At 38.9% G+C, this 14,602-nt stretch overlaps 1 protein-coding gene across 1 annotated transcript in view; it reads right to left on the bottom strand.

The window, feature by feature from the left end:
• The window catches only part of HDAC8 (histone deacetylase 8), a 241,375-nt gene that overhangs the window by 162,176 nt on the left and 64,597 nt on the right, over positions 1–14,602 (bottom strand). The window lies entirely within an intron of this gene.

The following is a 14,602-nucleotide window of genomic DNA, read 5'->3' as shown; positions in this document are numbered from 1 at the left end:
CCTTTCTCTAATGATTCAGAAATCATTTTTAAAAATTGTAGTATCCTGGGGTCATCATGATGAACACTGATGACTACTTATAGGAGTTTAAGAAAGCTAGACTCTAGAAGGGGCTTTAAAGACTATCTTGCTCAGCCATATGTAGAAGATGTTGGTGACTTGATTTCTCCGTACTGACCCTATGACATAACCTAGAAATTTTTTTTGTGTGTGTGAGTAAGTCTTGGCACTCGTTGCTCATAAAAGCTGAGTGGAGAATGTACAAATGCATGACCTCCTGGGCAGTGCAGTGTGGTTGCCTTTCCGTATATGCAATTATTACAATGGTGATTGAAGCAGCCTCTTCTAAAGTTATTTTGTCTCCTTCACTAAAGTTGTCTTCACTGACTTCACTGATGTCCTTTACCGTTTTTGCTATCACTGATACTGTGTCGCTTTAAACTCTTGTCAACATTAACCTAGTCTTTTATTGCGCTTCCATTAAGCCTTGTTGAGTAGATGTAAAAGAACATTATCATCAAACGTGTTATAATTTGTTTTTAAGGCCTCATCTTAAATGCTTCAGTTTCTTTTGCTTCCACAGACACTTTGAACATTCAGCCCATTTTTTCCTGTGTTCTCCCTGATATTTTATTTGAAACAGAATTCTAGGCATGAGCATCATTTAAAATGGCATCTTTGTTACTATGAGATTGTAAGGTCTTTTTATTGCCTACACAATGCATAAACTCCTTCATGAAATCTCTTCCATAATATTTCATATTCTGAACAATGCCCTGGTTCACAAGCTGAGTCAATGAGACAGGTACACCAGACAGCAGGAAGTTGGTAAAAATACCAGTAGACACAGACTTTGCTCATGAAGGTGAACTCAGCGATCACCTAAGCAAAAGAATAGGTTGGCATTATGTATGCAAGCAGAAAGAAACCAATTAGAGAAAAAGGTTTGTCCATCCCTGAATTCCCTGTAAACAAGAGTTAAATATGTAACTTTAAAAGTTCTTGGATGCTTATTTCCAATTATGAAAAGCTTACAATTTATATATCTACTTACTATCTTAGCACATCAAAAAAGAAATAATGTCTTTCTACTGAAGTCAATAACTTTTGGGTAGTTGGGATGGAACACTGTTAGGCAAAAAGAGGGGGGCATTGGGGAAGAGGAGCAATACAAATCAATATAAGACATACTTCCTTCCCTCAGAGAGCCTACAATTAAGTTAGGGAACCAAGTCATAAGCACAGAAAAACAAAAGCAAAAAACAAACAAAAAAGGCAAGCAGAAATAGTATGGCATACAAAAGAGAATACAGAGAAATTCCACAGACAAAACTGACAAAGCAGAGTCATGTCATTGACAGTATTGAACTTTGAGCCCCATGCTTCTAGAAATCAGCATTGGTAGGAGACCCCTCACCCTTTTGTGTTCTGAGAAACAGTTAACTGCAAAAGACCACATTGTCCTGGCATATTCCAGAAAGAACCATTTTCAGGGGGGACCTTCAAGAGGCGGAGGAATAAGATGTGGAGATCACTTTCCTCCCCACAAAGACATCAAAAATACATCTACATGTGAAACAACTCCGACAGAACACTTACTGAATGCTAGCAGAAGACCTCAGACTTCCCAAAAGGCAAGAAACTCCCCATGTACTTGGGTAGGGCAAAAGAAAAAAGAGAGACAAAAGAATAGGGATGGGACCTGCACCTCTGGGAGGGAGCTGTGAAGGAGGAAAAGTTTCCACACATTAGGGAGACCCTTCACTGGAGGAGACGGGGGTGGGCGGCGGCGGGCGGGGGGGAAGCTTCAGAGCCACGGAGGAGAGAGCAGCAACAGGGGTGCAGAGGGCAAAGTGGAGAGATTCCCACACAGAGAATGGGTGCCGACCAGCACTCACCAGCCTGAGAGGCTTGTCTGCTCACCGCTGTGGCGGGTGGGGGCTGGGAGCTGAGGCTCAGCCTTCGGAGTTCAGATCCCAGGGAGAGGACTGGAGTTGGCTGCGTGAACACAGCCTGAAGGGGGCTAGTGCACCAAAGCTAGCCAGGAGGGAGTCCGGGGAAAAAGTCTGCACCTGCCTAAGAGGCAAGAGACCATTGTTTCAGGGTGTGCAAGGAGAGGGGATTCCTTTCCTGTCTGCCCACAGAAGGCAGAGCACCGCTTAAATGAGCTCCAGAGATGGGCGTGAGCCACGGCTATAAGCTCGGACCCCAGAGACAAGCATGAAATGTTAATGCTGCTGCTGCAGCCACCAAGAATCCTGTGTGCAAGCACACGTCACTACCCACAACACCCCCGCTGCCCCACGAGCCTGTGCAGCCCGCCAATGCCAGGGTCCCATGATCTAGGGACAACTTCCCCAGGACAACACATGGCACACCTCAGGCAGCTGCAACGTCATGCTGGCCTCTGCCACCACAGGCTCGCCTGGCATTCCAATTATAACTACTGTACCCCTCCCTCCCCCGGGCCTGAATGAACAAGAGCCCCCTAATCAGCCGCTGCGTTAACCCCATCCTGTCTGGGTGGGGACAGATGCCTGAGGACGGCCTACATGCAGAGATGGGGCCAAAACCAAAGCTGAACCCCAGGAGCTGTGTGAACAAAGACGAGAAATGGAAATTTCTCCATGCAGCCTCAGGAGCAGTGGATTAAATCCCCACAATCAACTTGATTTACCGTGCATCTGTGGAATACCTGAACTGACAATGAAACATCCCAAAATTGAGGCGGTGGACTTTGGGAGAAACTGTAGATGTGGGGATTGCTGTCTGTGACTGATTTGTTTCTGATTTTTATGCTTATCTTAGTTTAGTTTTTAGCGCTTGCTATTATTGGTGGATTTCTTTATTGGTTTGGTTGCTCTCTTCTTTTTTATTATAATTATAATTTTTATTTAAATAATTTTAAAAAATTATCATTATTATTTTTTCTTTCTTTTTTTTCTCCCTTTTTTTCTGAGCCATGTGGTTAATAGGATCCTGGTACTTGGGCTTGGTGTCAGGACTGAGCCTCTGCGGTAGGAGAGCCAAGTTCAGGACATTGGACCACCAGAGACCTCCTGGCCTCATGTAATATCAATTGGTGATAGCTCCATCTCAATGCTAAGACCCAGCGCCACCCAACGGCCAGCAAGCTCCAGTGCTGGATGCCCCACGCCAAACAACTAGCAAGACAGGAACACAACCCCACCCATTAGCAGAGAGGCTGCCTAAAATCATAATAAGTCCACAGACACCCCAAAACACACCACCAGACATGTCCTTGCCCACCAGAAAGACAAGATCCAGCCTCATCCACCAGAACACAGGCACTAGTCCCCTCCACCAGGAAGCCTACACAACCCACTGAACCAAACTTAGCCACTGGGGGCAGACACCAATAACAACGGGAACTACGAACCTGCAGCCTGAGAAAAGGAGACCACAAACACAGTAAGTTAAGCAAAATGAGAAGACAGAGAAATATGCAGCAGATGAAGGAGCAAGGTAAAAACCCACCAGACCAAACAAATGAAGAGGAAATAGGCAGTCTACCTGAAAAAGAATTCAGAGTAATGAGAGTAAAGAGGATCCAAAATCTTGGAAATAGAATGGAGAAAATACAAGAAACGTTTAACAAGGACCTAGAAGAACTAAAGAGCAAACAAACAATGATGAACAACACAATAAAAAAAATTTAAACTTCTCTAGCAGGAATCAATAGCAGAAAAACTGAGGTAGAATAATGGATAAGCGACCTGGAAGATAAAATAGTGGAAATAACTACTGCAGAGCAGAATAAAGAAAAAAGAACAAAAAGAAGACAGTCTCAGAGAACTCTGGAACAACATTAAACACACCAACACTCGAATTACAGGGGTCCCAAAAGAAGAAGAAAAAAAGAAAGGGACTGAGAAAATATTTGAAGAGATTATAGTTGAAACCTTTCCTAATATGGGAAAGGAAATAGTTAATCAAGTCCAGGAAGCACAGAGAGTCCCATACAGGATAAATCCAAGGAGAAACATGCCAAGACACATATTAATCGAACTATCAAAAATTAAATACAAAGAAAACATACAAAAAGCAGCAAGGGAAAAACAACAAATAACACACAAGGGAATCTCCATAAGGTTAACAGCTGATCTTTCAGCAGAAACTTTGAAAGCCAGAAGTGGGTGGCAGGACATATTTAAAGTGATGAAGGAGAAAAATCTACAACCAAGATTACTTTACCAAGCAAGGATCTCATTCAGATTTGATGGAGAAATTAAAACCTTTACAGACAAGCAAAAGCTGAGAGAGTTCAGCACCACCAAATCAGCTTTAAAACAAATGCTAAAGGAACTTCTCTAGGCAAGAAACACAAGAGGAGGAAAGGACCTACAATAACAAATCCCAAACAATTAAGAAAACGGGAATAGGGACATACATATCGATAATTACCTTAAAGGTAAATGGATTGAATGTGCCCACCAAAAGACACAGACTGGCTGAAGGGATACAAAAACAAGACCCATATATATGCTGTCTACAAGAGACCCACTTCAGACCTAGGGACACATACAGACTGAAAGTGAGGGGATGGAAAAATATATTCCATGCAAATGGAAATCAAAAGAAAGCTGGAGTAGCAATTCTCATATCAGACGAAATAGACTTTAAAATAAAGACTATTAGAAGAGACAATGAAGGGCACTACATAATGATCAAGGGATCGACCCAAGAAGAAGATGTAACAATTGTAAATATTTATGCACCCAACATAGGAGCACCTCAGTCCATAAGGCAAACGCTAACAGCCATCAAAGGGGAAATTGACAGTAACACATTCATAGGAGGGGACTTTAACACCCCACTTTCACCAATGGACAGATCATCCAAAATGAAAATAAATAAGGAAACACAAGCTTTAAATGACACATTAAACAAGATGGACTTAACTGATATTTATAGGACATTCCATCCAAAAACAACAGAATACACATTCCTCTCAAGTGCTCATGAAACATTCTCCAGGATAGATCATATCTTGGGTCACAAATCAAGCCTTGGTAAATTTAAGAAAACAGAAATTGTATCAAGTATCTATTCCAACCACAACGCTATGAGACTAGATATCAATTACAGGAAAAAAACCGTAAAAAATACAAACACAGGGAGGCTAAACCATACCTTACTAAATAACCAAGAGACCACTGAAGAAATCAAAGAGGATACTAAAAAACACCTAGAAACAAATGACAATGCAAACACGATGACCCAAAACCTATGGGATGCAGCAAAAGCAGTTCTAAGAGGGAAGTTTATAGCAATACACTCTTACCTCGGAAACAAGAAAAATCTCAAATAAACAACCTAACCTTAACCTAAATCAATTAGACAAAGAAAAACAAAAAACCCCCAAAGTTAGCAGAAGGAAAGAAATCATAAAGATCAGATCAGAAATAAATGAAAAAATAGCAAAGATCAATAAAACTAAAAGATGGTTCATTGAGAAGATAAACAAAATTGATAAACCATTAGCCAGCCTCATCAAGAAAAAAAGGGAGAAGACTCAAATCAATAGAATTAGAAATGAAAAAGAAGAAGTAACGTGACACTGCAGAAATACAAAGGATCATGAGAGATTACTACAAGCAATTCTATGCCAATAAAATAGACAACCTGGAAGAAATGGACAAATTTATAGAAAAGCACAACCTTCCGAGACTGAACCAGGAAGAAGAAAATATAAACAGACCAATCACAACCACTGAAATTGAAACTGTGATTAAAACTCTCCCAACAAACAAAAGCCCAGGACCAGATGGCTTCACAGGAGAATTCTATCAAGCATTTAGAGAAGAGCTATAAATTACCCTTCTCAAACTCTTCCAAAATATAGCAGAGGAAGGAACACTCCCAAACACATTCTACGAGGCCACCATCACCTTGATACCAAAAGCATACAAGGATGTCAAAAAAAAGAAAACTACAGGCCAATATCACTGATTAACAGAGATGCAAAAATTCTCAAAAAATACTAGCAAACAGAATCCAACAGCACATTAGAAGGATGATACACCATGATCAAGTGGGGTTTATCACAGGAATGCAAGGATTCTTCAATATATGCAAATCAATCAACGTGATACACCATATTAAAATACTGAAGGATAAAAACCATATGATTATCTCAAGAGATGCAGAAAAAGCTTTAGACAAAATTCAACACCAATTTATGATAAAAACCCTCCAGAAAGTAGGCATAGAGGGAACCTACCTCAACATAATAAAGGCCATATATGACAATCCCAAAGCCAACATCATTCTCAATGCTGAAAAACTGAAATCATTTCCTCTAAGATCGAGAACAAGACAAGGTTGCCCACTCTCACCACTATTATTCAACATAGTTTTGGAAGTTTTAGCCACAGCAATCAGAGAAGGAAAAGAAATGAATGGAATCCAAATTGGAAAAGAAGAAGGAGAACTGTCACTGTTTGCAGATGACATGATACTGTACATAGAGAATCCTAAAGATACTACTGGAAAAACTATTAGAGCTAATCAATGAATTTGATAAAGCAGCAGGATACAAAATTAATGCACAGGAATCTCTTGCATTCCTACACACTAATGATGAAAAATCTGAAAGAGAAATTAAGGAAACACACCCATTTTACCACTGCAACAAAAAGAATAACATACCTGGCATAAAACTACCTAAGGAGACAAAAGACCTGTATGATGAAAACTATAAGACACTGAGGAAGGAAGTTAAAGACGATAGAAACAGATGTAGAGATATACCATGTTCTTGGATTGGAAGAATTAACATTGTGAAAATGACTTTACTACCCAAAGCAATCTACAGATTCAATGCTATCCCTATCAAACTACCAATGGCATTTTTCACAGAACCAGAACAAAAAATTTCACAATTTGTATGGAAACAGAAAAGACCACAAATAGCCAAAGTAATCTTGAGAAAGAAAACCGGAGCTGGAGGAATCAGGTTCCCTGACTTCAGACTATACTACAAAGCTACAGTAATCAAGACAGTATGGTACTGGCACAAAAACAGAAATATAGATCAATGGAACAGGATAGAAAGCCCAGAGATAAACCGACACACATATGTAACCTTACCTTTGATAAAGGAGGAAAGAATATACAATGGAGAAAAGACCACATCTTCAATAAGTGGTGCTGGGAAAACTGGACAGTTATATGTAGAAGAATGAAACCAGAACACGCCCTAACATGATACACAAAAACAAACTCAAAATGGTTTAAAGACCTAAATGTAAGGCCAGAAAGTATAAACTCTTAGAGGAAAGCATAGGCAGAACACTCTATGACATAAATCACAGCAAGATTCTTTTTGACCCACCTCCTAGAGAAATGGAAATAAAAGCAAAAATAAACAAATGGGACCTAATAAAAGTTAAAAGCTTTTGCACAGCAAAGGAAACCATAAATAAGACGAAAAGACAACCCTCAGAATGGGAGAAAATATTTGCAAATGAAGAAACTGACAAAGGATCAATCTCCAAAATATACAAGCAGCTCATGTAGCTCAATATCTAAAATGCAAACAATCCAAACCAAAAATAGTCAGAAGACCCAAATAGACATTTCTCCAAAGAATATATACAGACTGCCAACAAACACATGAAAGAATGCTCAAGATCACTAATCATGAGAGAACTGCAAATCAAAACTACAATGAGGTATCACCTCACACCAGTCAGAATGGCCATCATCAAAATATCTACAGTTCATGCAGCTTAATAACAAAAAAACAAACAACCCAATCCAAAAATGGGCAGAAGACCTAAGTAGACATTTCTCCAAAGAAGATATACAGACTGCCAACAAACACATGAAAGAATGCTCAACATCACTAATCATTTGAGAAATGCAAATCAAAACTACAATGAGATATCGTCTCACACCGGTCAGAATGGCCATCATCAAAAAATCTGTAAACAATAAATGCTGGAGAGGGTGTGGAGAAAAGGGAACCCTCTTGCACTGTTGGTGGGAATGTAAATTGATAGAGCCACTGTGGAGAACAGTATGGAGGTTCCTTAAAAAACTACAAATAGAACTACCCTATGACCCAGCAATCCCACTACTGGGCATATACCCTGAGAAAACCATATTCAAAAAGAGTCATGTACCAAAATGTTCATTGCAGCTCTATTTACAATAGCCTGGAGATGGAAACAACCTAAGTGTCCATCATCGGATGAATGGATAAAGAAGATGTGGCACATATATACAATGGAATATTACTCAGCCATAAAAAGAAATGAAATTGAGCTATTTGTAATGAGATGGATAGACCTACAGTCTGTCATACAGAGTGAAGTAAGTCAGAAAGAGAGAGACAAATATCGTGTCCTAATATATATATGGAATTTAAGAAAAAAATGTCATGAAGAACCTAGGGGTAAAACAGGAATAAAGGCACAGACCTACTAGAGAATGGGCTTGAGGATATGGGGGGGGGAAGGGTAAGCTGTGACAAAGTGAGAGAGAGGCATGGACATATATACACTACCAAACGTAAGGTAGATAGCTAGTGGGAAGCAGCTGCATAGCACAGGGAGATCAGCTCGGTGCTTTGTGACCACCTGGAGGGGTGGGATAGGGAGGGTGGGAGGGAGGGAGACGCAAGAGGGAAGAGATATGGGAACATATGTATATATATATAACTGATTCATTTTGTTATAAAGCAGAAACTAACATACCACTGTAAAGCAATTATACTCCAATAAAGATGTTAAAAGAAAACTGTAAAAAAAAAAATCTACAAACAATAAATGCTGGAGAGGGTGTGGAGAAAAGGGAACCCTCTTGCACTGTTGGTGGGAATGTAAATTGATACAGCCACTATGGAGAACAATTTGGAGGTTCCTTAAGAAACTGAAAATAGAATTACCATATGACCAAGCATACGCATTACAGGGCATATACCCTGAGAAAACCATAATTCAAAAATAGCCATGTACCACAATGTTCATTGCAGCACTATTTACAATAGCCAGGACACTGAAGCAACCTAAGTGTCCATCGACAGATGAATGGATAAAGATGATGTGGCACATATTTCCATGGACTATTACTGAGCCATAAAAAGAAATGCAATTGAGTTATCTGCAGTGAGGTGGATAGAACTAGAGACTGTCATACAGAGTGAAGTAAGGCAGAAAGAGGAAAAAAAATACTGTATACTAACACACACATATGGAATGTAAGAAAAAAAAAACTGGTTCTGAAGAACCGAGGGGTAGGACAGGAAAAAGACGCAGATGTAGAGAATGGACTTGAGGACATGGGGAGGGTGAGGGGTAAGCTGGGACGGAGTGAGAGAGTGGCGTGGACATATATACACTACAAAATGTAAAATAGATAGTTAGTGGGAAGCAGGAGTATGGGAAAGGGAGAACTTCTCGGTGCTTTGTGTCCACCTAGAGGGGTGGGAGGGAGACACAAGAGGCAGGAGAAATGGGGATATATGTGTAGCTGATTCACTTTGTTATACAGCAGAAACTAACACACCATTGTAAAGCAATTATTCTCTGATAAAGATGTTAAAATTAATTAATTTTTTTTTTAAAAAAAGCACAACTTTCCGAGACTGAACCAGGAAGAAATAGAAAATATAAACAGGGCTTCCCTGGTGGTGCAGTGGTTGAGAGTCCGCCTTCCAATGCAGGGGACACGGGTTCGTGCCCCGGTCTGGGAAGATCCCACATGCCGCGGAGCGGCTGGGCCCGTGAGTCATGGCTGCTGAGCCTGCGCGTCCAGAGCCTGTGCTCCGCAATGGGAGAGGCCACAACAGTGAGAGGCCCGCGTACCACAAAAAAAAAAGAAAAAAGAAAATATAAACAGACCAATCACAAGCATTGAAATTGAAACTGTGATTAAAAATCTTTAACAAACAAAAGTCCAGGACCAGATGGCTTCACAGGTAAATTCTATCAAACATTTAGAGAGGAGCTAACACCGATCCTTCTCAAACTCTTCCAAAATAGGGCAGAGGGAAGAACACTCCCAATCTCATTCTACGAGGCCACCATCACCCTGACACCAAAACCAGAAAAAGATGTCACAAAAAAAGAGAACCACAGGCCAGTAACACTGATGAACAGAGATGCGAAAATCCTCAACAAAATACTAGCAAACAGAATCCAACAGCACATTAAAAGTATCATACACCATGATCAAGTGGGGTTGATTCCAGGAATGCAAGGATTCTTCAACATAGGCAAATCAATCAGTGTGATACACCATATTAACAGACTGAAGGATAAAAACCATACGATAATCTCAGTAGATGCAGGAAAAGCCTTTGACAAAATTCAACACCCATTTATGATAAAAACTGCAGAAAGTAGGCATAGAGGGAACCTACCTCAACATAATAAAGGCCATATATGACAAACCCAGAGCCAACATCGTTCTCAATGGTAAAAAACTGAAACCATTTCCGCTAATATCAGGAACAAGACAAGGTGGCACACTCTCTCTGCTATTATTCAACATAGTTTTGGAAATTTTAGCCACAGCAATCAGAGAAGAAAAAGAAATAAAAGGAATCCAAATTGGAAAAGAAGTAAAACTGTCAATATCTGCATATGACATGATACTGTACATAGAGAATCCTAAAGATGGTACCAGCAAACTACTAGAGCTAATCAATGAATTTGGTAAAGTAGCAGGACACAAAATTAACGCACAGTAATCTCTTGCATTCCTACACACTAATGATGAAAAATCTGAAAGAGAAATTAAGGAAACATTCCCATTTACCACTGCAACAAAAAGAATAAAATACCTAGGCATAAAACTACCTAAGGAGAGAAAGGACCTGTATGCAGAAAACTGTAAGACACTGATGAAAGAAGTTAAAGATGATAGAAACAGATGTAGAGATATACCATGTTCTTTGATTGGAACAACCAACACTGTGAAAATGACTGTACTACCCAAAGCAATCTACAGATTCAATGCAATCCTTATCAAACTACCAATGGCATCTTTCACAGAACTAGAACAAAAAATTTCACAATTTGTATGGAAACACAAAAGATCCCGAATAGCCAAGCAATCTTGAGAACGAAAAACAGAGCTGGAGGCATCAGGCTCCTGGACTTCACACTATACTACAAAGCTACCGTAGGCAAAACAGTACAGTACTGGCACAGAAACAGAAATATAGTTCAATGGAACAGGATAGAAAGCCCAGAGATAAACCCACGCACATATGGTCACCTTATTTTTGATAAAGGAGGCAAGAATATACAATGGAGAAAAGACAGCCTCTTCAATAACTGGTGCTGGGAAAACTTGACAGCTACATGTAAAATAATGAAATTAGAACACTCCCTAACACCATACACAAACATAAAATCAAAATGGATTAAAGACCTAAATGTAAGGTCGGACACTATAAAACTCTTAAGAGGAAAACATAGGCACAACACTCTGTGACATAAATCACAGCAAGATCCTTTTTGACCCACCTCCTAGGGAAATGGAAATAAAAACAAAAATAAACAAATGGGACCTAATGAAACTTAAAAGCTTTTAGGCAGCAAAGGAAACCATAACAAGACGAAAGGACAACCCTCAGAATGGGAGAGGATAGTTGCAAACGAAGCAATTGACAAAGGATTAATCTCCAAAATATACAAGCAGATCATGCACCTCAATATCAAAACAACAAACAACCCAATCCAAAAATGGGCAGAAAACCCAAATAGACATTTCTCCAAAGAAGATATACAGATTGCCAACAAACACATGAAAGGATGCTCAACATCACTAATTATTAGAGAAATGCAAATCAAAACTACAATGAGGTATCACCTCACACCGTTCAGAATGGCCATCATTAAAAAATCTACAAACTATAGGGCTTCCCTGGTGGCGCAGTGGTTAAGAGTCAGCCTGCCGATGCAGGGGACGCGGGTTCATGCCCTGGTCTGGGAAGATCCCACATGCCGCGGAGCCGCTGGGCCGGTGAGCCATGGCCGCTGAGCCTGTGCATCCGGAGCCTGTGCTCCGCAACGGGAGAGGCCACAACAGTGAGAGGCCCGCGTACCGAAAAAAAAAAAATCTACAAACTATAAATGCTGGAGAGGGTGTGGAGCAAAGGGAACCCTCTTGCACTGGTGGTGGGAATGTAAATTGATACAGCCACTATGGAGAACAGTATGGAGGTTCCTTAAAAAACTAAAAAGTGAACTACCATACGACCCAGCAATCCCACTACTGGGCATATACCCTGAGAAAACCATAATTCAGAAAGAGTTATGTACCAGTGTTCATTGCAGCACTATTTACAATAGCCAGGTTATTGAAGCAGCCTAAGTGTCCATTCACAGATGAATGGATAAAGAAGATGTGGCACATATACATAATGGAATATTACTCAGCCATTATAAAGAAACAAAATTGAGTTATTTGTAGTGAGGTGGATGGACCTAGAGTCTGTCATACAGAGTGTAGTTTGTCAGAAAGAGAAAAACAAATACCATATGCTAACACATATATATGGAATGTAAAAAAGAAAAGGAAAAGGTTCTGATGAACCCAGGGGCAGGACAGAAATAAAGACACAGACGAAGATAATGGACTTGAAGACACGGGGAGGGGGAAGGGTAAGCTGGGACGAAGTGAGAGAGTGGCATGGACTTATATACATTACCAAATGTAAAATAGATAGCTAGTAGAAAACAGCTGCTTGCACGGGAGAACAGTTCAGTGCTTTGTGACCACCTAGAGGGGTGGGATAGGGAGGGTGGAAGGGAAATGCAAGAGGGAGGAGATATGGGGACATATGCATACGTATAGTTGATTCACTTTGTTATATAGCAGAAACTAACACAACATTGTAAAGCAATTATAGTCTAATAAAGATGTTAAAAAAAAAAAGGGAACCATTTTCGTGTTTCCCCATGACGCCCATTAGAGTCACAGATGACCCTCCTGTTTACCTTACTCTATAAAACTCCTGGCTCCCCTTTCTTTTCTGAGATGTTCCTTATTGATGAACGTTTCCCCTACGACAATTGACTGAATAATAATGATGATGACGTCTGTAATTCAGAAAGGCTTTGTCAGTGTGTAATATTCTCCTAATATTTTCTTAAATTAAAAGAGCTCTATTCTCATTGGTTTATAGAAATAAATAAGTGCTTAGATAAACAGAATATTCCTAAAATTCCCAGAAAATAAGGAAATTGAACTTTCAAGACCTTTAATGTGCTAAAAAAGGATTCTTATAAAAACAAGCTCAAATGTTTTAAGAATTTAAGTTTGTATAATTTATGTAAATCTTTGGGAAACAAGACTAATTTAATAATTTTGGTTTACTAAAATCAGCTGTTTTTTCTTTATCAGTGTTAAGTATAATATACTTGAAGATTTTTATTGTACTTGGGTATATTCTTCCTAAATTTGTACAGGTTTACTGATTGAATGAGCTAATATTACTTCTACTAAATGTCTGAGATTATGACAAATGTTAATTTGTTTAAACAAATTGAGTCATTATCCTGACAAACTTTATTTCAACAGTAATTATGTTTTGTAGTACGTCAGCCTGAAGATAATTTATAAGATCTTTAGGTAAAATAAAATAAAAATAAAAGATCTTTAGGTAACTGAAGACTGTGGGCTGATACTAAATTGAGTTACTTAATGGATATTCATTAGGTACCTCGATCATTTCTAGGTAAGAGAATGCATTAATTACTAAGCATGATTTTGGGGTTTATATACTTTTGTTTCTTATTTTTACATGCTACAGAGAGGTTATATGTATTTGGGTCTGTTAATGAACATGTTCTTTTTTGCCAGTTTGAGAAGTTGTACTATAAGGGATGTGTATGGATATAGAAAGTTTTTTTTTTTTTTGAAAATCAAACTGCCAAGATTTATTTGTTTCTTTCACAGAAAATACAAGTATGTAATGTAGATACTGACGTGTAAAATAAAGTACAAGGATCAGGAAGACAAATGAAGTGAACATTACTCTTGCTTCAACACTGTACTGCTTCCTGATTTCACTTGCAGCATGAATCACATGGTTATATATATTATATATTGGAAAAATTAAAGGCAATATTCATTTAGATTTACCAAAACACCAGAGAGCCTCTGAAATCCAAAGAGGATTTTATTTGTTGGGGTCAAAGTTAGCTAAGGTTTGATGGGGCTTATTTACAAGATTTCGAAAAAGAACTTTAGTATCAAGTATTATAGCGATGCAAAACTAGATTTTGATTTTCTCTCTGCTAAAATGACAAATTTTTTGGATTGACTTCCTTCTTTTAATAACAGGTTGTAAAGGTTTTGCTTTTTTGTCTAAGTAATCTTCCTCGATAACAAAGATTCTGTCTTATCAGAATAGCCTTCTATGGTTTATGTTGTCTTTATTACGTCCTTGATTATTTAAGAAAGCAAAGTCTTTTCACTTACAAGAGATGAGATTCTTTATAATCATATTACCTCCTATGCTCACTTCTAAAATCTTTTATTGTCATTGAGAACCAAGTATTGTTTTTCAGTAATCCATTATCCTATGTTAATCAAATCCAGAGGCCCTCCGTGAAATCAC

The sequence above is a fragment of the Delphinus delphis genome, chromosome X (assembly GCF_949987515.2).
Source record: "Delphinus delphis chromosome X, mDelDel1.2, whole genome shotgun sequence".
NCBI classification, from domain to species: Eukaryota; Metazoa; Chordata; class Mammalia; order Artiodactyla; family Delphinidae; genus Delphinus; species Delphinus delphis.
Note: the sequence above shows the minus strand (reverse complement) of the source record. Positions and strands in the feature narration are given on the sequence as shown.